Consider the following 11161-nt stretch of genomic DNA (forward strand, 5'->3'; position numbering starts at 1 on the left):
CTCATTCAAGTTCATCTTCCTTTTCATAATATATGCAAGACAAACAATATGGATAAATAAAATAAACAATTGCCATGAAATCAAAATTTCTTCATGTTACAAACGTAATGTGCTTTCTGCATGCTTACATTAATTATATTGGCCATTTTAACGGTCATGCCCTTTGCGATCTTGCTGGACTTCTGTTGAAACATAACCAAAAAAGTCAATTGATCTTTTAATGTTGATCTATATTTTAATTTTCGATTGCTTAAAGCTTATATTAAAAACGGCCAATCTATCAGAAAAAATAAATAATTCATTGCTTTTGATATATATATATATATATATATATATATATATATATATATATATATATATATATATATATATATACATATATATATATATATATATATATATATATATATATATATATATATATATATATATATATATATATATATATATATATATATATAACAAAAGCAATGAATTATTTATTTATATTGCTAATCGATTTACCTAAGTGTATAATTTTATAAACGTGTATACTTCTTTTGTTTTGCTTTGTATCTTCTATATATGAACTTTCTTCCGGAGCTTTTGTAAAATGAACGTCATCTTCGTGTCAGTTTTGTATGTTCAGCAAAAGTGTTGTCTATATGGACATGAAGTTGATACTTTTTGACAGATCATTTTCAGGAAACCAAAAAAATAAAAGGAACCATGATTCGCTACCTTATGTATAAACTTGGACACACCTTTGTTTATATCAAATTTGACACGAAATATTTTCTTTTTTCATCGTGTAATATTCGAATATAAAATGAAACGTTTGTTTCGTCATCTACACCCATTTGTACCTCAAGCTGATTAGTATACTCATGCATTCTGAAACTTTTGAAAATTTGATTTTTCAGTGAATGGAATCAAACGTTATTGATATTAAGAGCTACATTGTTTCGAACTGTTAATAGTTCAGAAATATATACGGTTTTTTATTCACTTTCCTCAACCATTATTTATTGTTGTGATCAAATATTGTTTAATGTTAGCCGTTATAAAACAGTCACGTTCATAATTGTGGAACACAACACAGTTTACAATGCTTTCATGACCAGAATTTCAAATAAATTTGCAATATTTCAAAGCTGATTGTTGATAACTGTATCACAATGAAAACTTGAATCTAACAAATGAGATAATGATAAACTTAACAACTAAACAATGACAAAAAACCTTGTATTTTGTGCAGCTACAATCGTCGTTAAATGTTTCTAAATTGAGTTCTAATTAAACCCAACCTTAAAGTAGCTCATAAGCTAGAAAATGACCCTGTCCCAATTCCAAACGCTAGAATGACCTACAAAATGACCCTTTCAAATTTACAGCGTGTTATCTGCTGAATGAATGGCATACATACGCACTATATCACATTCATTTAACCAACCAATCACTGCTGTTGATAGGAAATTTTCGAAGCTGATCGTTATGAGAATAATTTCACTCTTGTGTGAATGAAGACACTGGCTAACAAATTATGAGATACAGATTGTGCTAGTTACCAGAAAATGACATAGGCATGCCGAATTGGTGTGGGACCTGCAGGGGGGAAAAAAGGATCTTTTTTCTCTATTCTTCTATTAACCAGATTTTCATGTAGCGTCCAAGCTAGGGTCTGATATAATGCTTCATTTATATTAGCGACAGAAGACGCTTTGGTCAAAATTTGTTATATCTTCAGCCGCGCGAGAGGTCTGAATGAACACACTCTTTAATCGGGACACCTATAATCTGAATATACTTTCCAGTTTGTTTGTACTCACCTCCGATTCAAAAAACGAAAATCACAGATGATATAAATGATGCTCAGAACTTATCCAGTTCATTTATCATTTATTGATTGATGAATTGACTAAGTTCTGTACACTTTCTTATCAAATTGAAGATTTCCATTATTGAAGTCGGTAGGAGGTATATTCAGCTATATTAGCTTTAGAAAAATCCACATTCAAAATGGATGGCATAATACAGAATTAAATGGGGAAAATCCACATTCATTCTAAATGGCATAATACAGAATTAAATGGGGAAAATCCACATTAAAAATCGATGGAATAATACAGAATTAAAGGGGGAAAATCCACATCCAAAATGAATGGAATTATACAGAATTAAATGGGAAAAATACACATCCATAACGAATGCAATAATACAGAATTAAATGGGGAATATCCACAGTCAAAATGAATGGAATTATTCAGAATTAAATGGGGAAAATCCACATTCAAAATAGATAGAATAATACAGAAATAAATGGGAAAAATCGACATTCAAAATGAATCGAATAATATAGAATTAAATGGGAAAAATCCACATTCAAAATGCATAGAATAATACAGAATTAAAAGGGAAAAGTCCACATTCAACATGACTAGAATAATACAGAATTAAATGGGGAAAATCCACATTCAAAGTTAACGGAATAATACAGAATTAAATGGGAAGAATACACATTCAGAATGGATGGAAAAATACAGAATTAAATTGGGAAAATCCAAATTCATTCTAACTGGCATATTACAGAATTAAAAGGGAAAAACCCACATTCAAAGTCAATGGAATAATACAGAATTAAAGGGGGAAAATCCACATCCGAAATGAATGGAATTATACACAATTAAATGGGAAAAATCCACATTCAAAATGGATGGAATAATACAGAATTAAACGTGAGAATTCCACGTTCAAAATGGATAGAATAATACAGAATTAAATGGGAAAAATCCAATTCAAAATTAACGGAATAATACAGAATCAAATGGGAAAAATCCACATTCATTATCTATATCATACTAGAGAATCCAAAGGGAAAAATCAACATTCAAAAATAATGGAAGAATACAGAATTAAATGGCCAAAAAATCCACATTCAAAATGGATGGAATAGTACAGAATAAAAGGGGAAAATCCACATTCATTATCGATATCATACTTCAGAATTAAATGGGAAAAATCCACATCCAAAAATAATGGAATAATACAGAATTAAATGGCAAAAAATCCACATTCAAAATGGATGGAATAATACATAATTGAATGGAAACAATCCACATTCATTATCGATATCATGCTTCAAAATTAAAATGAAAAAAATCAACATTCAAAATGGATAGAATAATACAGAATTAAATGAGAAAAATCCACATTCAAAATGGATGGATTAATAGAGAATTAAATGGGAAATATCCACATTCATAATGGATGGCATAATACAGAATTAAACGGGAAAAATCCACATTAAAAATTAATGGAATAATACAGAATTAAATGGGAAAAATCCACATTCAGAATGGATGGAAAAATACAGAATTAAATGGGGAAAGTTCACATTCATTATCGACATCATGCCACAGAATGAAAAGGGACAAATCCACATCCAACAATAATGGCATAATACAGAATTAAATGGGAAACATCCACATTCAAAATGGATGGAATAATATAAAATTAAATGGGAAAAATCCACATTCAAAATGGATGGAATAATACAAAATTAAATGGGAAAAATCCACATTCAAAATTAACGGAATAATACAGAATTAAATGGGAAAAATCCACATTCAAAATAAATTGAAGTATACAGAATTAAATGGGAAAAATCAACATTCAGATGGATGGAAAAATACAGCATTAAATGAGAAAAATTCCTATTCAAAATGGATGGAAAAATACAGAATTAAATGGGAAAAATCCACATTCAAAATGAATTGAATAATACTGAATTAAATGGGAAAAATCCACATTCATTATCGATATCATACTGCAGAATTAAATGGGAAAAATCCACAATAAAAATGGATGGAATAATACAGAATTAAATGGGGAACATCCACATTAAAAAATAATGGATAATACAGAATTAAATGGCAAAAACTCCACATTCAAAATGGAAGGAATAATACAGAATTGAATGGGAAATCTACATTTAAAATGTATGGAATAATACAGAAAGAAATGGGAAAAATCCATATTCAAAATGGATGGAATAATACAGAATTAAATGGGGAAAATCCACATTCATTATCGATATCACACTACAGAAATGAAAGGGAAAAATCTACATTCAAAAATAATGGAATAATACAGAATTAAATGGCAAAAATATCCACATTTAAAATGGAAGAAATAATACAGAATTAAATGGGGAAAATCCACATTCAAAATGGATGGAATAATACAGAATTAAATGGGAAAAATCCACATTCATTATCGATATCATACTGCAGAATTAAATGGGAAAAATCCACATCCAAAAATAATGGAATAATACAGAATTAAATGGCATAAAATCCAATTTCAAAATGGATGGAATAATACATAATTGAATGGGAAAATTCCACATTCAATATCGATATCATACTACAGAATTAAAGGGGAAAAAAATCACATTCAAAATGGATGGATTAATACAGAATTAAACGGGAAATATCCACATTCATAATGGATGGATTAATACAGAATTAAATGGGATATATCCACATTCATAATGGATGGAAAAATACAGAATTAAATGGGAAATATCCACATTCATAACGGATGGCATAATACAGAAAAAAATGGGGAAAATCCACATTCAGAATGAATGGAATAATACAGAATTAAATGGGAAAAATCCACATTTAATATGGACCGAATACTACAGAATTAAATGGGGAAAATCCACATTCAAAATTAATGGAATTATACAGATATAGATGAGAAAAGTCTACATTCAAAATGAATGCAATAATACAGAATTAAATGGGAAAAATCCACATTCAAAATTAATGGCATAATACGGAATAAAATGGGAAGTATCCACATTCAAAATGGAATGAATAATACAGAATTAAATTTGAAAAATCCACATTCAAAATGGATTGAATAATACAGAATTAAATGGGAAAAATCCACATTCAAAATGGATGGAATAATACAGAATTAAATGGGAAAAATCCACATTCATAATGGATGGCATAATACAGAATTAAATGGGAAAAATCCACATTCAAAATGGACCGAATAATATTATATAGTCTTCAGGTACGTCTAGTATTACTTCTAGGTAGGCTGTACTTTATAGCCTTCATCTACATCTAGTATTGCATCTGAATGCGCTGTATTATATAGTCTTCATCTACACTGAGTATTACGTCTATGTGGGCTGTACGATATAGTCTTCTCTACGTCTAGCATTACGTCTTAATGCGCTACACTATATAGTCTTCGTCTACGTCTCGTATTACGTCTTAATGCGCTGTACTATATAGCTTTTATCTACGTGTTTTATTACATCTGAGTTCGCTGTACTATATAGTCTTCATATACGTGTTTTATTACGTTTGCGCGAGCTGCACTATATATTCTTCATCTACGTCTAGTATTACGTCTAAATGTGCTGTCCTATATAGTCTTCATCTACGCCTAGTATTACGTCTGAGTGCGCTAGATATGTGTGTGTGTGTGTGTATATATATATATATATATATATATATATATATATATATATATATATATATATATATATATATATATATATATATATATATATGTATATATTTAAGCTTATTTAAAATGTTAGTTTTCTGTATTAAGCTTAAATTAGGTATGGCTAAATCCTCCTTTGTCTTTAGGTCTGCATATATGCTATTTTTTAAATAGTGGATTTTATTATTCCAGATTAAGCTCAATATTCGCCTTTCTATATTGTTAATCATGGCTTCATTATGTAATTCAATTGACTCTACATGCAGGTTTCAGCTACTGTACTCGGTCCATGAGGTCAATTCTTGTGTGCAACCAAGTTTATATTTGTGTTTCTATCTTAGTAACTCACAATAGTTCTTGTGAGTAGAGTTCATTCCAAAATAAATTCCTAGTGCTATAATCCAGGGTGATTACCTCGCCAGTTTCCCATTAATACAATTTTTGTTTTATCATCTTTGATCACTGAACCAGATGATTTTCCAACTTCTGCGAATTCATATTGTAGCAGTTTGAATGAAAATCCATCTTTGGTAAAGCTGATGCAGTCGTCTGCATGTAATATAGTTTTAAATTCTTTTTACAAATTTGGTAGTTTTGTTCCCTGAATATTGTTGTTTTTGTTGATATTTATGTTATGGGATTCTATTGCTATTACACATAGCAGTATAGACAGGGGGCAGCCCTTTCTGACTGATCTTTTGATATTACTTTTCTTAGTAAGCGTTCCATTTACTGTTATTTTAGAGGTGATATCTTTATACATAGCTTTGATCCAGTTTATCAAATTTTGACCGAAGCCACATGTTTCTAATGATTTAAATTATGTTCTATTGGATCGAACGCCGTCTCTTCTTCAAACAGATACCTTACTCCCTTTTCTCTTTTAGCATTTAAAAGATTCATTATTTCATTAATTTATAGAGTATTATTCGTAATATTTCTTCCCTCCCCCCCCCCCACACACAGCTATGGCTTATATCTATGATCTTGTTTAAACAATTTCGTATTATATTGGTTGTGATTTTGCTATAGATTTTATAGTCTTTATTTAGCAAGATTATCGGTCTCCAGTTTCTTTTATATCAATTCTTTGTCTCCCTTTATAGAATAAATTAATAATTCCCTCCCTTAGTGTTTTCGGCATATCCCCTTTTACCAGTATAATATATAATAGTTCTAGACAATCAACTAATTCGTATATCAATGTAATACAGAAGTCCGAGATTATGCCGTCCGACCCTGGTGATTTCTCTTTTGGAAGGCTATTAATTGCTTCTAAGATTTATTTATCGGTGACAAAGTTTTCGCATTTCTCCGTATCTTCTGTGGTAATTTGCTTATAATTAGTCTTTTCTATATAATTATTCATTATTTCCTTATTAATATTTAGAGATTCATGTATTTTTGTGTAGTATTGTATTATATATTCCAAAATATGTTTAATTTTGGTGGATTATGTCGTTTTCTTGTATTGATTCTATCTTTTTATTTTCTCCTCTTTTAATTGTCATTCTTCTGTATAACCCTCTCCCCTTTTTATATATAAATTCTCATATTTCCCTGATTTTATTTTTATTCCCTGTGTAATCTCTCTTTCAATTTTCTCCCATTTATTGATTATTTTATTATCTAAGTTTGTTAATAGCCTTAGTGATGTCATTATTTCTAAATATTTTTCCTTTAGACATTGTTGTTGAAGTTTGTTTGTCTTACTATGATATTTTGTAATACGTTTAATTTCACTTTTGATTGTTTCCCAGTCTTCCATTATGTCCCCATTCTATTTTTCCTTTGAAACTCTTGAGGTATGTGCGAAAAGTGCTCACATACAGATCATTCTGCATGAGAGCACTGTTCATTTTCCACACTCCCAGTCCCCATTTTATAGTGTTCGGAATAGCTATTTCAAGTAATACTAATTTATGATCTGCAATTTTTTCTTGTAGAATTTCACATTTGTTAATTGCATTTGTCTCGTTTTTAGATACGTAAAATGTATCACATATGGTCTTCATCTATGTCTCGTATTACGTCTAAGTGTACTGTACTATATATTCTTTAAAACGTAGAGCATTACGTCTAAATGTGCTGTACTATATAGTCTTCATCTACGTCTAGTATGACGTCTGAGTGGGCTGTACTGTATAGTATTCATCTGCGTATAGTATTACGTCTACGTGTACTGTACTATATAGTATTCATCTGCGTATAGTATTACGTTTAAGTAGGTTGTAATATATCGTCTTCATCTACGTCTAGTATCACATCTGAGTGCGCTGTAGTATATAGTCTTCATCTACGTTTAGAATTACGTCTATGTGGGCTGTATTATATAGTCTTCTCTACGTCTAGTATTACATCTCATTGAGCTGTATAATATAGTCTTTATATACGTGTAGTATTAGGTCTTAATGCGCTGTACTATGTAGTCTTCATCTACGCCTAGTATTACGTCTGAGTGGTCTGTACTGTATAGTCGTCATGTACGTCTGGTATTACGTCTCAGTGAGCTGTATAATATAGTCTTTATATACGTGTAGTATTAGGTCTTAATGCGCTGTACTATGTAGTCTTCATCTAAGCCTAGTATTACGTCTGAGTGGGCTGTACTGTATAGTCGTCAGGTACGTCTAGTATTACGTCTAAGTAGTAGTACAGCAGTACAAAAGACTACTAACTCGGAAATTCGGAGGCCACAATACTCCTTATAAATAAAGCAAACCAAAGGCTCATTAACAGGTCTCCAAGCACTCAAAAATTTAATCTGTATAGTTATTTAATTCTTGGGTGTACGTCAAAACAAAAGCAGTGAAAAGATTTAGATTGGATCCTTTCCATGACAGCCATGCAATGATTAGTTCTAAATGATAGATCCCATACGTATGGTTAAAAGTTACCAAAAGATAATTTGTATCTCAATTTTCAGTGAAGTCCTGAGTAACATGATTTGTTTAAATTATTCTGTACCTTATGATGATTGTGCTGAGGTTTGTACACATATTTCTATTGTTTGTGCAACAAAAGTTTCACAATTAGTATAAAAAATTTGATAATTTGTAAATATAAAAAATAACTGTTAAAACGTTGCTGGCTAGCTACAATTCCAAACATGATGCGCATCCTTATTTGTTTACCAATGATTTATTAACCATCAACTACGCGTTGTTGTGGAGATTTCATATTTTCTTGTTTTTCTTTTCCACTTTTCTCGTTTATTTATTTAAGCAAATTGATTTTTGTGTTCTTATTCCAAACTTTATTTATCTTGCACCTCCCTTTTTATTGGAAATATAGATCATAATATTGTTTAAATGAAGTGCTTTTACAGTTCCTCTTTGTTTAAGCGGGGATATGCATGCATTAGCCCATAACATATTAGTTATGCCTATTGCTTTACTTTGCGACTGGAAATTATGGGTTGTAGCTGGGTGATACGCATAGTATTTGATTGCCTTAATACCACTCAGCCTACTCAACTACGTATATGTCAGGAGCATATTACTGATGCGAGGATTGACTATTAACTACTGTTGGTAAAAATGTTATGCGTGCTACTGGTGTCACGGTACCAATTTTTTTTTTGTATACCTCAATGCTAATGTTTTGTGTCTCCGTGTGTTTTTGTATTTGAATATGCATGTTTCTATTTGAATGCCAACGGACTATAAAAAATAATTGGTAATCTCTACCTCGGCCCAGCGTGAGCTAATCCTTCGGGTCAACAATACGTCAAGAATAAATAAAATAAATCACAGGTTGTCTCTTTCGTCATCGGTAAATTTGCGAATCCTCAGGCATTCAAATATATTCCTCGCGATACCTTGCCGATCTACTACTGTTCCCAGCAATCGGCGTGGATCAATGCAGATCTGTATCAGGAATAGTTTTCTACAAAGACATCTGAAAAGTATAAATATGCCACAGGTCATTGTTTGCCTCGAGACTACTCCCTCACATCGTGCTAAGACGTGCTTGAAATATGAAAAATTAAATCAATGTTTTCACTTGTTTAGTGCAAACAATGTGACCTTTTTAGTGCCACCAATGGATCAAGGTGTCATTAAATGTTTGAAGAAAATATAAAGAACGAAAATTGTGTCGTCCATTTTTTAGCACAAACATCTTCATATGTTGCAATCTTTAATAGCCATCAACATAAAGCAAGTCATTTATATGGCAGCTCAGGCGTGAACTGAAATTGCGAGCTTAAACTTTTTGAAATCCTGTAGAAAACTCCGACCCGATATCGAATATAAGGAAGAGAACGAGATGCGAAGCAAAGCTTGAGACGAAAATCTGTTACAACATGTTAAGCAGCTGTTACGGAACGGAGATATGGATGAGACCGTTTTGGAAGAATGGATGAAATGTGATTCCTTACTAGCAAATGAAGTCATGGATTACACAGAAATCTTTAAATTCGTACAGAACGAAGACGAGGATGATTCCGATCAAGGGAGGATGGGGAAGATATGATTTTGTCCTAAATAACGCGCTCCAAGGGGAAGGATGATCTGAAATCAGCTTTGCGTTACATTGAACATCAGCCTTCTTTTAGGGCTGCGGGCGTCAAAGGTGTAGCGAATTTGAAGGTAAACGAAAATCACACATTGTATCAATATTAAAAACTACGGTATTTACCTTGGGTCCCGGAGGCCGCCAATTATCGAGAGTCTACTGTATTATTATTATTATTAGTAGTAGTAGTAGTAGATAGTAAAATCATTATTTCAAAGACTACATAAACAAATATGGGAAGTAGACAGGTGGTTATCTCAACGTTGGTTTCGATAGTTTCGTTTTCCTCTAAATGGCCGACTTTTCTCCATTTTAGAAAAGAACATTCCAATACTTTCATTGAAAAGCGGAGGCCCAACTGAGTCAGCCCATCAGCCACTCTAACAGTCATTGGGAAAGGTTAAGCTAAGGTTATATCTACATATAAGAGAGACAAAATAAAACGAGATTCACCAAATATCAAGGCGAATTCCGAGGCTACAACGAAAGATTAGACATTGTATCTTAAAGCACTTAGAGGACTGCTTATACATACGATGACTTAGCACAATATATATATATATATATATAACTCTCTCTCCACTCGGCACTAGCGGTTGCACACAACAAATTGACACATTACCTTCAAGCTAATCAATATAATATTGAAACGTAGAAATATCCATCACATATCTTTTATGACATATTTAGGCCATCATGACATATTTGTGGGGTTTTTGTGTTCATTGTCTACCACATTGTCTTTACAATATATGTTTAGTCATTCTAAATGTAAATACTTATATCATATATCCAAGTGTGACATATAATGATTAAATTGACTGACTGGGGTATAAAAGCACATCAACACATGACAGAATATGAACTGCCGAGACACGTAATGTTAAATACCTAAAAATACACCTTGGCGGCCGATACGATCTAGTCTGATGAGGATATGATCATGTGCCTTCTAATATAATTTGAGATCTCTGCTCCACGGCGACTTCCAAACGGACAAGACACAAAAATAACCATCTATGTTAATATAATATAGCTTTGATATAATATAAGGTGTTGTAGTGCTTGCTTAGATAATTAATAAAAACTGACAACGAATAAAATATGTCCTAATTTTAACACAGGTTGTAAG

This window comes from Sinohyriopsis cumingii, chromosome 16 (assembly GCF_028554795.1).
Source record: "Sinohyriopsis cumingii isolate HCF-2022 chromosome 16, ASM2855479v2, whole genome shotgun sequence".
Taxonomy (NCBI): domain Eukaryota; kingdom Metazoa; phylum Mollusca; class Bivalvia; order Unionida; family Unionidae; genus Sinohyriopsis; species Sinohyriopsis cumingii.